Source organism: Rhinolophus ferrumequinum, chromosome 17, assembly GCF_004115265.2.
Source record: "Rhinolophus ferrumequinum isolate MPI-CBG mRhiFer1 chromosome 17, mRhiFer1_v1.p, whole genome shotgun sequence".
In the NCBI taxonomy this organism is placed as follows: Eukaryota; Metazoa; Chordata; class Mammalia; order Chiroptera; family Rhinolophidae; genus Rhinolophus; species Rhinolophus ferrumequinum.
In genome coordinates this window covers 53,276,504-53,289,677 of record NC_046300.1, presented here as the reverse complement: position 1 = coordinate 53,289,677, position 13,174 = coordinate 53,276,504, and the positions used below count along the sequence as shown (strand labels likewise).

The 13,174-nt window shown below is 38.4% G+C and overlaps 1 protein-coding gene across 5 annotated transcripts in view; it reads left to right on the top strand.

Annotated features, from left to right (window-relative positions):
• The window catches only part of CFAP20DC (CFAP20 domain containing), a 235,842-nt gene that overhangs the window by 192,671 nt on the left and 29,997 nt on the right, over positions 1-13,174 (top strand). The gene's annotated exons all lie outside the window — the stretch shown is intronic.

Here is a 13,174-nt window from a genome sequence, read left to right as displayed (position 1 = left end):
TGCATAGTTATTTCATTTTAATCGGCATTTGATGTTTAGTATATTTGAGGCATAAATCTTTTTAATATAACTTGGTGTCTTTAAGATTTTTAAGATAGCTTATACAAGTTTAAATGGCCATTCTCCTTTTTATAATTTCAAAAGTTCATAATCTAAAAATTATTTCATTATTTCATAAATGTCATTGACATATGAGTGATTTGTCAATATAGAAAAACCTCATTATCTTGGGCTCCTTAGGGACAAGGAAATCTGAATTTCAGTTTCGAAATCAATGCAGTATCTACCTAGTATCATGGCTTTCTAATACATCACAAAATAAGCTAGTTGATCAGTATAAATCAGTATTACTTTATTACTATTTATTATGTGCTAGGAATTTATTAAAAATCGGTTTATCTTGAGCTCCATGCACAGGGTCTTACTTATTGTAATGCATCTCATTATCAAGCTCTTTCACCTGCACTATGACTTGTCCCACGGAATGGACCAAAACGCCAACAACAGCATCATAACTCAGGATCCAGAGAGAGTGTGATATCTGTTACACAGTGTCTGAATTAAGATTCATTGGTTGCACATACCAAAAACAATTTATGAGAGAGAGAGAGAGAGAGAGAGAGAGAGAGAGAGAGAGAGACAAGCAAAGATTTGTTAAATAAGAATATAGGGCTATATCCTGGAACCCAGGGGCAGCCAGTCCTCAGGAGGAGCCTGAAACTAGGAACTGGAAATAATCCTCACTCCATCTTTGCTTGCTCCCTCCTGTCTGATCCATTCTTCTCTCTGAGCACCAGCTTTTTCTGCTTCCCAGTCACATATGGCTGTCTGACAGCTCTTAAGTTAACATATTACAGTTCAAAATACATGCCGAGGCTAACAGGCTGTGTCTGAATCCCAGTTCCTACTTTCCAGGAAAGAGAATGTGATTGGCCTAGCTTGGGCCAAGTATCCACTTCTGGTCCAATCAGCAATGAACAGCAAATCAAATCCATGTAAAACTAACATGGCTGCCAGGACACCACCTACATGGTTTACAGGACTTTTAATGGGGCCCATAATATTCATGATGTAGAGAGTACATGTTCTTTATTAGTAATCTAAGTATTCCTGGTCTATACACTTGATCTGGTCATTCTTTCATGTTATCTATTAGGGGGAATTGTCACTATCATAAGTAAATACCATAATAGGTTCAAATTTGAGATTGTAATTTCAGTATATAGAAAAAGGTATGTCAACATTCTTAAAATTAGTTCTCTCTCGATATGTGAATATGTCTCATGCAATCATGCAACTCATCTAGATGTGACTAACAAAATCTTTTTATCTATATATGAGTCAACTTTCAACGTAACTGGAAATCCAACTTTGGTTGAAATTATAACAAAGTCAGAATTTGAAGTCTGAACAAATGAAAGTTATAGTAAGACGTGTCAAAAAGTGGAAACTTTTGTTTGAATAAAAGGAGAAGGGGAGCCTAATTCTCCTCCTAATTCTGCTACTAACCTGGTAAATGATCTCAGAGAAACCTCTCCACCTGCCCAGACTTAATCATATGAACACCCTCATGTATAAAGGAAAGGATTTGAGTTACATGCTCTCTGAAGTCATTCCCAGTTTTAGATTCTGTGACTTTGATGAGACTCATTATAGACTTTACAGATGGAAACCAGTTCCACCATTGAAGGAAACACTGCCCTATATAGAAAAGATACTTATAATATTGGATGAATTCATGAATTAATTAATTAATATTTAGAAGTGGTAGTATGTGACTTTAAATATCTCCTTTAAAATTTAATTATCCAAGATAGAATATAAGAAAATTCACTAACTAACTAGAATATTTTATTTAACCAATTAAATGTCCATTCATTTAGGAAAAATTAATTTACCTTTTACATAATAAAATAAAAGGCCAAATTCTAAAGCAAAAAACAAAATGCCATTAATCCTATTTGCCAGCAGGTTATCCACCAGTTTTCCAGATCACTGTTATATAGCTGTTCAGGACACCTGCAGATTACATGGCTTGGCTCTTGGCTCATAAATTCTGCAGCTTGGAGAATTGGCAGAAAGGCATTATTGGGCCATAAATAGAGAAAATGACAAAATTATGAGGTCAGCATAGACCATCATATAAAAATGTGATAAATTGAATCATGTAATATACATAATTTAACTTAAAATTGAAAGCTATGATTCTTCTTAAGATTTTTATTTATTATATTTTCTACAAATAGTATCCCATGTTTCAGACTCTAAAATAAAAAACTTTAAAATTAAATTTTAAAGTTGAAAGATACTGATGATGAATATGAAAAAATATATGTAAGGACTGAAAAGATAAGTCTGTAAGTCTACCCTCATGGATAAACAAGCATCTAACCTGAATCCTGTATTAATGTTCAGCGTACAGAGGCTCTGAACAGTAAATGAGAAGCAGGTAGGCTCTTGATTTCACGAATTAAGTATTGTGATTAGAGTGATCATAGTAATGCAAACATGATGGTGTGGTGATATGGGCACATGCAGGTCCACTGAGAGGAGAGCTCGATGGTGCCCTTGGAGAGGTGAAATGGCCCCATGAGTTTCTGTGAAATATCTACAATATCCAGAGACCTAAGAACCTAAGATTTTTATATTGTTTAACTTATACCTACACACATACATATCTAGAATTAACTTTCAATTAGCTGTGCTAATGTAACCACAACTAATATCTCCAAAGTTCCTTCATTTACATTTTATTCTGGAAAATTTTTTGTTTCTGCAACATGCCCTAGTTTTTTGCATTTATGATTGAAGTTGCAGATAGTATGCAGTCTATAAGGCAGGCAGATTTGGGTTTTGAAGAGTCCACTCTAAGATGAAAATCACTAAAACACTGCATCTATTTATACAGTGTTTTCCTCAGAGTGCAAGAATCCGCTTACACTCACAAGGCAATGCTTGACGTTGGATAGAGGTGAGACACCATGGTAATCACTTCCTGAGATGTTTACAGCCTGGGAATTGAAATACACATGCTTTACTTCGTCATATTCCCTTGCATGTCTAGATTTACAACAAAGCCATTTCCCTTTGCAGTGTTAGGCATGGGTGCGGCATTTCCCATTATTTTTTCTTAATCTTCTGACTGACTCTTAGGCAGCATCTCATGCTGGGGCCCTTACCTCCAGTGTCCACGCACATTGCCTCTTGGGGCGCTGACAGCCTCTATGACAGGGTGCAGAAATGGCTAATATAATCTAATACAATTTAGAGGAGTGTTGGGTAAGAGGAAACAATTTCACAGTCCATTCATGTTGAGAAGTGTTTCCTACCATGAAAACTTACATGCTGCCAAACAGAGCAAAATGGATGCTGTTTGCAGCCTTCAGTCATTTATTTTTCAATGCCATCTATTGGTTTGTGGAGTTTAGAGCTGTCCCTTAGGCACATCTATAGATGTGTTTACGTAGATTCTTCGGAGCAGCTCAAGGTATTTTTGCTCAAGAATGGGTTTTGTAAAATAAGCTGTGATTACATTCTAGCTGTCTGTTCTAGTATGGATGGAGTATGTAACCAGTCTTTCTTTTCAAATGATTTACTTGCTATTTTTACAACTCATTGGAAAATGAGGGGGAAGAGGAAAGGTTGTATATATAAGGTTCTAAATATTTAGGGAAATAAACAGTACAGAAAATAATTCTAGAATGCCCAGTAATGAAAGGCATGGTTTTCTAAACTGTTTACCTTGTGATTTATCGCTTATCTGTATTTTTTTTAAATGTCAGTGCAGATTGTGTTAGGGCTTGAATCTTTTGCAGCTTTGCCACATGTTTTTCTGATATAAACATACTTACAACTATAATTATCTGATAAAGCCCTGAAGACGTTGACAAATGATTAATGACCACTGACCCTAGTTCATGCTGGCTCAGCTGGCCTGACTGAGGCAAGCTGGCCTGTCATCGTAACCTACAAGCACTAGTCTGGACTGATCACAGTGGCTTCATTTTTCTTTTCGCTCCAATTGTCAGGACTCAGCCTAATGGGCTTCTCTATGGGTTACGTTTTTGTCCGACCAACACAAAAGAGAAAAATGTATAAATAAATGAAATTAAATACAGAAATTGCATGTCATGTTCCTCTTCAGACGATTAAGTTTTTTGGATCATTTTAAAAGAAGTAACCTGAATTTTTAACAAATATTCCTCCTTCAGACCAAAGTACAACAGTGAATTTCCTGATTAACTGGTATATATATATATATATATATATATATATATATATATATATATATATATATATATAGAGAGAGAGAGAGAGAGAGAGAGAGAGAGAGAGAGAGAGAACCTGAGCCTCTGTTGCTGGTGCCCTCTTAAATTCAAGTGACTCCGTGCCCCTCCTGTTCCCAGAGAGGTGTGCAGTCCACTGACCTACCTTTACAATAGAATTTAAAAACACCTGGTCTGAAGAGACTCAGCTGGGCCCCTTTCCTCCACAGTCTACAGCAAAGGTCAGGCTCAGAATGGCTTCTCTAGGTTCTCTAGCACCTCCCCAGAGAAAACCTGAGCTAAAGGTACCCCTGATAGCAAACCAAATCCCTCAAGAATCATCCTGCTTCTCACCTCTGACCATTCTGAACTTAGGACCATGCCCTGTACAACTTGGGGGAGCACCATTCCCATTGGGTTTCAAAGAGCCCAACAATTCACCAACAGAGTTGGGTAGCTGACTGTCCCTGCCCCCATCACTTGTCTCGCCTCCTCTGCTCTTGGCACTTGGCCTGCCCAGCCCACGCTTAGTCCTGATTCTGATCATTTTTTCTACCAGAGCCTGTTAGATTGCATACCTGCTCCAATCACCCTGTCCCAAGCCCTAACTAGCAGAGGACTGGGTGCCATCCTGCCCACCTGACCACTGGTTTATTTTTCTTTGCTCTCTCCACTTGTTCACTGTGGCCCTCTCTGCTTGAGCATCAGCTGACCCCACTCTCCGGTTCCTCAGTTGAGATGTTTACCTGCTTTCTGACCAGGTCTCTCTGGGACTGAGCACTTCAACCTTAGTCCCCTACTTTTCTATTTGTGCTCCATGAGAGAGTATTAAGCCATTAGGGCTGGAGAAATACTCATCAATATTTTAGCTATTGTCATGTTTTCCAGAATTACAAACACTTATGCAACCTATTTCCATGAGTTTCAAAACAACAGATTGCATCTTCTTCCTCCACCTCCCCAAAGCTCCTGTATCTGAAATGATGGATCCCTGAAGAATCTTAGCATTTTTAACTAGCAGAATGTGTGGCTCCCGCAATTACCCAGTCCTCCCCAGTCACTGTTATCCATCCAGATGATGAACTCAGATTACCTTTGGCGCAGAGTCCAGGGTAAAGAAGGTAATTACTGAAGCAATTATTTACCATTCTAACATTTTACAGTTTCTGCTTTTAATTAAAAGATTCAGCTTCCCCTTCTAGAGTAATGAGCGCCTTTAAAAAGTCGAAGTACTAATTCCAGTTTATAACATTCACCTCTATTCTATCTGGGGGGGTGGGGGGGGCGGGGCGGGAATGCAGGCTGAGGTCCAGGATAATGACATGAACCTAAGAAACGGAAGGCCGTAATTATGGTTACATGGCCACAGCCAGTCTCGTCCGTAGAAGCACTGCCTCATCCTTCATTTTGTAACCTCGCACAGAATAACTTCCCTTGTTGTTTAAACAAGGAACCACAACAGCAGCAAAGGATTGAAAGTGTGTTGCAGTTCATACCCTCAGCAACCGTTCTGTGAGTATTTTTGAAGCACCTACTATGTGCAGGGCATGGCTTTAACATGCCTTTAGTGAGCTTTCAGACTCCCAGCACGGGCCAGTCCTCATTGCATGTCATCAAAGCAGTGTGTGAATGTTTTAGGAAAGGTGCCGAGGGGCTGGTACCAAGCCTGGCACGGAAAACTCACAGCCTTTCCAACCTGTGCCCCCTCACCGGCTCTGCTTTTGTTGGCAGTTGGTTTTACTTCCCGGTAATTCTTTCATTTCTCTTGTAAATGGAAAACATTACATTTTGAAATTGATTAAAGTTAAAACACATAATTTTTCACTCAAGCAATGTTATGTTTACCAGAGTTTACAGCTTCATATTTTGCTGTTCATTACCACATAAAAACCCACTCAGTATAATAAATACCATGCATATCAAAGGTCCAGCCCCTTTAAAATGACTTAAAAGAGAAAAGGCAAACAACTTATAACTGATTTGATTGAATTAACATTAACGTTATTGTTCTATTGACTCTTTCTTGTCCATTGATTTTCCTAAAAAAGCCTTTAGCTCCATGCTATTGATTAAGACAAATCAGATGCAATTTGGTGCTCAGGGTAAGAAAATGCCGTTTGGTGCTGGGTGTATGCATGGAAAAAATATATCCATGTGTGCTGAAACGAGACTGGTTAGAAGGCAGCTTCTCATATTTTGCTGTAAACAACTTCTTTGCTTTTGACCTTGAGGTTAACAGTCATGACCTTTGTTTTATGATGTGAACACATGGATCAGTAACAAGTGCAGCCAAATGATGATTTGTAGATGGTGTGCTTTATTTAAGATGGGAGAAATATCGCTAGAAGTTGACATATTCTCATATTTTTCCGTTCTTCATTCTCCACACTTGATTTTAGCCAAAAGGCCGAGAAGCGATCATCATTCTCTATATACAGAAATTAAAGGCTAATAAGCAACAGAATCAAAGCAAGAAAGGTGGGAAGAGTAAAATATCTTCTGCTGAATTAACAGCAAACCATTTTTAAACAGCAAAACCATTTGTATTATCAAAATTGCAAAGAACTAAAAACTGAGATCAGTCAACATCGTGATAAAAATGAAGTTTTTAGCTTAAATAAAATCACTGGGGCTTTCAATCAAGTAGTGGTGTTTATGCTCTGTCTTTTTAGGAAATTCATTCCTAAACTACTGGATGAATATCTTTTTCTTTTCGTTTTCTTTTTTTTTTAATGGTATCTTTTTCTTTCCACCTAGAGGTTGGAAGTGGAAGGTGACGATCTATTCACTGCCCAGTAGCATTGGAAGAAAATTCTGTTATGATCAGTGTTTTGACATAGGGAAGGAAGGGTGCAGTTACTTTGTATTTTATTATTTTCCCTCTTCTGACCTCTTTAAGGACACGTTAAGTGAAACCTGAAATTGCCTTCATTTTGGAAATACTATTAACTCATGTTAAGAGTCCAGAAAAGCTTTAGTTTCTCCTGCTGGAATAATGGAAAAAATGGGAAACAAACAAGAACAACTACCCTTGTGACATTCTCTAAATTTACTTGTGATGTTCTAAATTTCAATGCTAGCAAAAAAGAAAGATGCAGCAAGGCATATAGTAAATGAAGATATTATGTATTAGAGAAGGAATGAATCTGTCACTTTGACGAATTGTGAGGCGAAGAGCAGATTAACAGATTACTCATAGTCAGAAGGCAGCTCAGTGTGAAAAATGTGCAGGAAATGATAAGTGTGGGTTTGTGCTGATTTAATGATATTTTTAAACTACAATAACACTCTGGTGGTATAATATAATAAAGCACTTTGCTTGCATTTTTAAATCATCAACATATTTCCAGTTTGACCTTAAAAACATTTTGGACCATTCTCTATTAAATTATGTAGCTTTCAAAATAGAAAAAAAAGTACCATTTAAAATATCATAGCAATGACCTTACAGGAAATATCATTGGCTTTTAAAATCAGTTTTTTCTTAAACTAGCATTTGAATACAAATTTTAATTATGTTTTAAGCACACAAACACCACGTTTATTTTTTTTTCTGGGCGTTTAAATCACTTAGAACAAGAAATTGTTATCTTCTCACAACCATTTCCAGTGAAACACTTCATGGATATTACTAATTTGTCTTCGTATTTGCATTGCAGTTTTTTAGTTTTGTAGTTGAGATCGTGGAGTACTTATGAATAAAATAACTATATTTTCCCATAGATAGTGGATAAAAGTAGTTCAAATTTGAATTGAGTACTCTGGGTCATAGCAAGAAATCAGGTGAATTACTTGTTGGATTTTATATTATTATAAATATTATCAGAAAGCAAAACTTTTAAAGAGGTTTACATTTTTATATAAATAAAATTGGGATTTGAATAGCACACTTTTAGTTAATTTGACAATGATGGACTGGCATTGCCAAGAATTTCCAGAATCAAATTTCTATAATGTATTTAAATGGTTTTTTTTCTATAACTTAATGTTCAAAACCTGATATATGGCTTGAGTGGTTTCATATTATCTTCTCTTAGCTCACCAATGATGGTTTTACATAATTAGGTACAATGAAACTTGTAAAGGAGTAAAATATTACATTTTCTATCTAAACACTTATATGTAACCCAAGTGCAAGTATGTATATAATATGTCATGCTCAGGGCTTGAATCCCAGACATAATTATCATTCAAATTGTGTTTTACATACACAGTGAAGACTTTTAACAGAATTTAGCATGTTTTGTACATTTCTCCTAATATATTTTTAAGATTTTTATTAAAATATAGCTAACAAGCAATATTATATTAGTTTCAGGTGTACATAATAATTATTCAACATTTATATACCTAAAGAAGTGATCACCATAAGTCCAGCAACCATCTGACACCGTACCACGCTATCGCAATATTACTGACTATATTCCCTAGGCTGTACCCATGACTTATTTCTTTTATATCTGGAAATTTGAACCCCTTATTCCCATTCTCCTTCCCCCCCTTTTTTAATTTTTTAATTACAGTTCAAATTCAATATTATTTTATATTAATTTCAAATGTACAGCATAGTGGTTAGACATTTATATAATTTCAGAAGTGATCCCCCTGACTAGTCTAGTATCCACCAGTCACTATACATTGTTATTACCATATCACTGACTATATTCCCTATGCTTTACTTTACATCCCCATGACTACTTTGTAACTACCAATTTGTACTTATTAATGCCTTCACCTTTTTCACCCAGTCCCCCACCCCTTCTCCCACCTATCACCCCAATAAATCTACTAGCCATCTGACACTATACATAGTTATTACAATTATTATTGACTATGTTCCTTATTCTGTACCCTACATCCCCATGACTACTGTGTAGCTACCAATTTGTCCTTCTTAATCCCTTCCCCTTTTTCACCCATTCCCAACCCCCCTCCTGTCTGGTGACCATCAAAATGTTCTCTGTATCTATGACTTTGTTTCTGTTTTGTTTGTTTGTTTATTTTGTTCTTTAGATTGTACATACAAGGGAAATCACATTGCATCTGTCTTTCGATGTCTGACATACTTCATTCAACACAATACCCTTTAGGTCCATCCATGCCCCCGTACATGATGAGAACCCATTCCCTTCCATGGCCAAGCAATATTCCATTGTACTCCATTGTATATATGTACCAGCTCCTCTTTATCCATTCATCCATCGATAGACACCTAGGCTGCCTCCACATCTTGGCCATTGTAAACAATGCTGCAATGAACATGTGGATGCTCACATCCCCTCAACGTAGCATTTTGGGTTTCTTTGGATAAATACCAGGAAGTAGGATCGCTGAGTTCTTCTTTGTCTCTTATTATAGCCTTTGTTTTAAAATCCATTTTGTCTTGTGTAACTATTGCTACCACTGCTTTTTTATTTTGTTTCCATTTTCATGAAATATCTTTTTCCTGTGCCTTTACTTTCAGTCTGTGTGTGTCTTTCAACCTGAAGTGAGTCTCTTTTAGGCATGTGTAAGGGTTTTGTTTTCTTATCCATTCAGACTTCTCATGTCTTTTGATTGGAGCATTTAATCCATTTACACTTAAAGTACGTGTTGATAGGTATGTAGCTATTGCCATTTTATTCATAATTTTTATCTTTATTTTCCATCTTAAAGAAGTCCCTCTAACATTTCTTGTAATACTGGTTTGGTGGCAATGAACTCCTTTAGCTTTTCCTTCTCTGGGAAGTTCTTTATCCTTTGATTCTAAATGATAACTTTGCTGGTAGAGTAATCTTGATTATAAGTCCTTGATTTTCATTGCTTTAAATATTTCCTGCCAATCCCTTCTAGCCTGCAAAGTTTCTATTGAGAAATCAGCTGACAGTCTTATGGGAGCTCCCTTGTAGGTAACTAATTGTTTTTCTCTTGTTGCTTTTAAGATTCTCTCTTTGATTTTAACCTTTGGCATTTTAATTATGATGTGTCTTGGTGTGGGCCTCTTTGGGTTCATCTTGTTTAGGACTCTGCAGTACCTGGGCTTGTATATCTATTTCCTTCACTGGGTTAGGGAAGTTTTTAGTCATTATTTCTTCAAATAGGTTTTCTATTGTTCTCTTCTCCTTCTGGTACCCCAATGATGTGAAAGGTGGTATGGTTGATGTTGTCCCAAGGGCCGCTTAAACTCCTCATTTTTTGTGGGGGAGGGGATTCTTTTTACTTTGGGGGTGTTTTCTGCTACCTTATCTCCTAAATCGTTGATTCAGTCCTCTGCTTCATCTAATCTACTGTTGATTTCCTCTAATGTATTCTTTATTTCGGTTATTGAATTTTTCATTTCTGACTGATTATTTTTCCTGTTTTCTATCTCCATTTTTATGTTTCCTATCTCTTTGTTGAAGTTCTCCCTGAGATAATTGAGCATCGTTATAACCAGTGTTTGGAACTCTGTGTCTGGTAGATTGCTTGTCTCCATTTTGTTTAGTTCTTTTTCTAGAGCTTTTTCTGTTTTTTATTTGGGACATGTTTCTTTGTCTCCCCGTTTTGGCTGCCTCCCTGTGTTTGTTTCTATGTAGGGCTGCTATGCCTCCCAGTCTTAGTAGAGTGGCCTTATGTAGTAGGTGTCCTGAGGGGCCCAATGGTGTAGTCTCCCTGATCACCAGAGCCGGGTGCTCCAGGTGTGTTTCTTGTTTGGGTTTTGTGCGCCCTGCTATTGTGGTTGAGACCTGATTGCTCTTTGTACATCAGTGGGAGGGATTGACCCTCAGGTTGATTGGTTGTGTAGGATTGGCTGTGACACAGCGGAGAAGCTATTGTACAGGGGCTAACCCTACAGAGAAGGGTTTGCTGTAGCGGGGCTCTGCTGCCTGCCCAGTCTTCCCTTTGGGTGTGTCATCCTTGGAGGGGGCCAGGGGATGCTCCAGCCCAATCTGAAGCTGGCCACTGGTCCTGCCAGCCCTGGAGCCTCCTGGGAAGGGATTCGCTGCAGGCCAAATTCAGCCACAGTTGGTGCCCTGCCCAGGACCATCTGGCATGAGCCACAAAGTAAGCAAGAGATGGCCGCCTCTCGTGCTGTGCTTGGAGGTGCCTAGAGAGGCCAAGCCACAAACCAGGACCAGCTGTGGCTAGTGCTGGGTTTAGGGCTGGTCAGCCAGAAGTACAAGACACACTGAAGCTAGATGCTGCTTGTTTGGGTTCAGTGAACCTTTTAGAGATTTTAGGAAGTTTGCAGCAGGAGCCAAGGCAGGTCATTTATACGGAAGAGCCACTAGAAGTGGGTAGAGCAGACAAAAGGTGTTAGCCAGTTTGATGGAAACTCAGATATAGCGTCTGCCTGTGTTTGCACGCAAGGAAGAGGGAGGGCTCAACGAAGCAACAATGGCTTATGCCAGCTCCTCCACCTGGGAGAAAGCTGCCCCTCTAGCCCTCATCCTCAAGCCAGACAATTCAGTTCCTCCCAGTATGTCCCTGGCACCTTTCAAGCTGATGCCCCAGTGCTGGAGCTCAGAACAAATGAGTCCATCAATAAGTAAGTCCATGTGTGATCCCTTTAAGAGAACCTGGGAATGCAGCCACCCTCGTTTCAGTCAGCCACAATCTCCACTGGTTTTCACAGTCAGAAGTTACAGGGACTTCTCTTCCCAGCACTGGAATCCTAGGCTGGGGAGCCTGGTGTGGGACTGGGAACCCTCGCTCCTCAGCAGGGACCTCTGCAGCTGTGATATCCCACCCAAATTTTAATGGTCACATGCGGGTTTGGGACTAGTCCATTTTGTGTCTCTGCCCTCCTACCAATCTCTAGGTAGCTTGATCTGTATGTCCATAGTTGTAGGGCTTTGGTTCAGCTAGACTTCAGGTGATTCTCAATGATGGTTGTTCTGTAGTTTAGTTGTAATTTTGATGTGATCATGAGAGGAGGTGAATATATCTATTACTTACTCCACCATTTTGACCAAAAATGAAAATTCCCTCTTCTAATATATTAATATTCTCACCTTGGGGTAAGTAAACAAGCTAATGTATACAAGTAGTCTATTCTTCTTGGTAGAAGTCCCAAAATGTTTGCAGCAAAAGTTGTTTATATGTTTTCTGGCTTCCTTACATATTTATTGTCTGCAGTGGTTACTAGCACGATTTGCCAAATATCCTAAGCTCCCCCAATTCCAAGCACACTGTGGTATTGCCTTTCTAAGTCCACTTGATTTGAGTGGAGCCAATTAGCCCAACCTCCTAGCTTCTGCAGCTGGGACCTGAAAATTAAACTGACAAGAGGCAGATAAACAAGAGAAAAGCATACGAATTTTATTTATGTGTGCAGTGTGCATATACATGGGAGAAACTCAGTGATGAGTAACTCAAAGGACTGGTTAGAACTTGGAGCTTATATAGCATCTTAACACAGAACAATAAATTTGTAAAGAAGTGACAAGACAAAGGAAAAGGGTTTTAGGCTTTTAGTGGTGGCACACTGTGGGAGGATAAACATATGGGGGAAACGAATGGAGGATAAGAGTTGTTCTAGTAAGGTTTGTTCTGCAGATTCCTCTTGGTGCTGTCTCGGGGCTGATTTGGTTGTACCCTGTACCAGGAATTTTCTTCATGGGAAATTTTATGTCCTGCTTTTAGGTAGAAAAGGGAAGGTCAGAGCCCTTCCTGCATCTGCTGTTTCTGAAGTGTCTTCAGCTAAAAATAATCAATATGTCAAAGCAACATTATTTTGGGATAGCATGTTTAGAACCCTTACATGATTAATTTTTTTTAATTTTCAAGCAGTCCAATTCTATCATACTTTTGATTCATGATAAGTCAATCGTAGCTTATGGTTTCTGGGATGCTATGATTCACACTCATGTGCAGCTATGCCCCATCTTTTGTCCACTGCAGACATTGCTAGTGGATCACAATCTTCTTGCCCTTTGAGCCCGACTGTA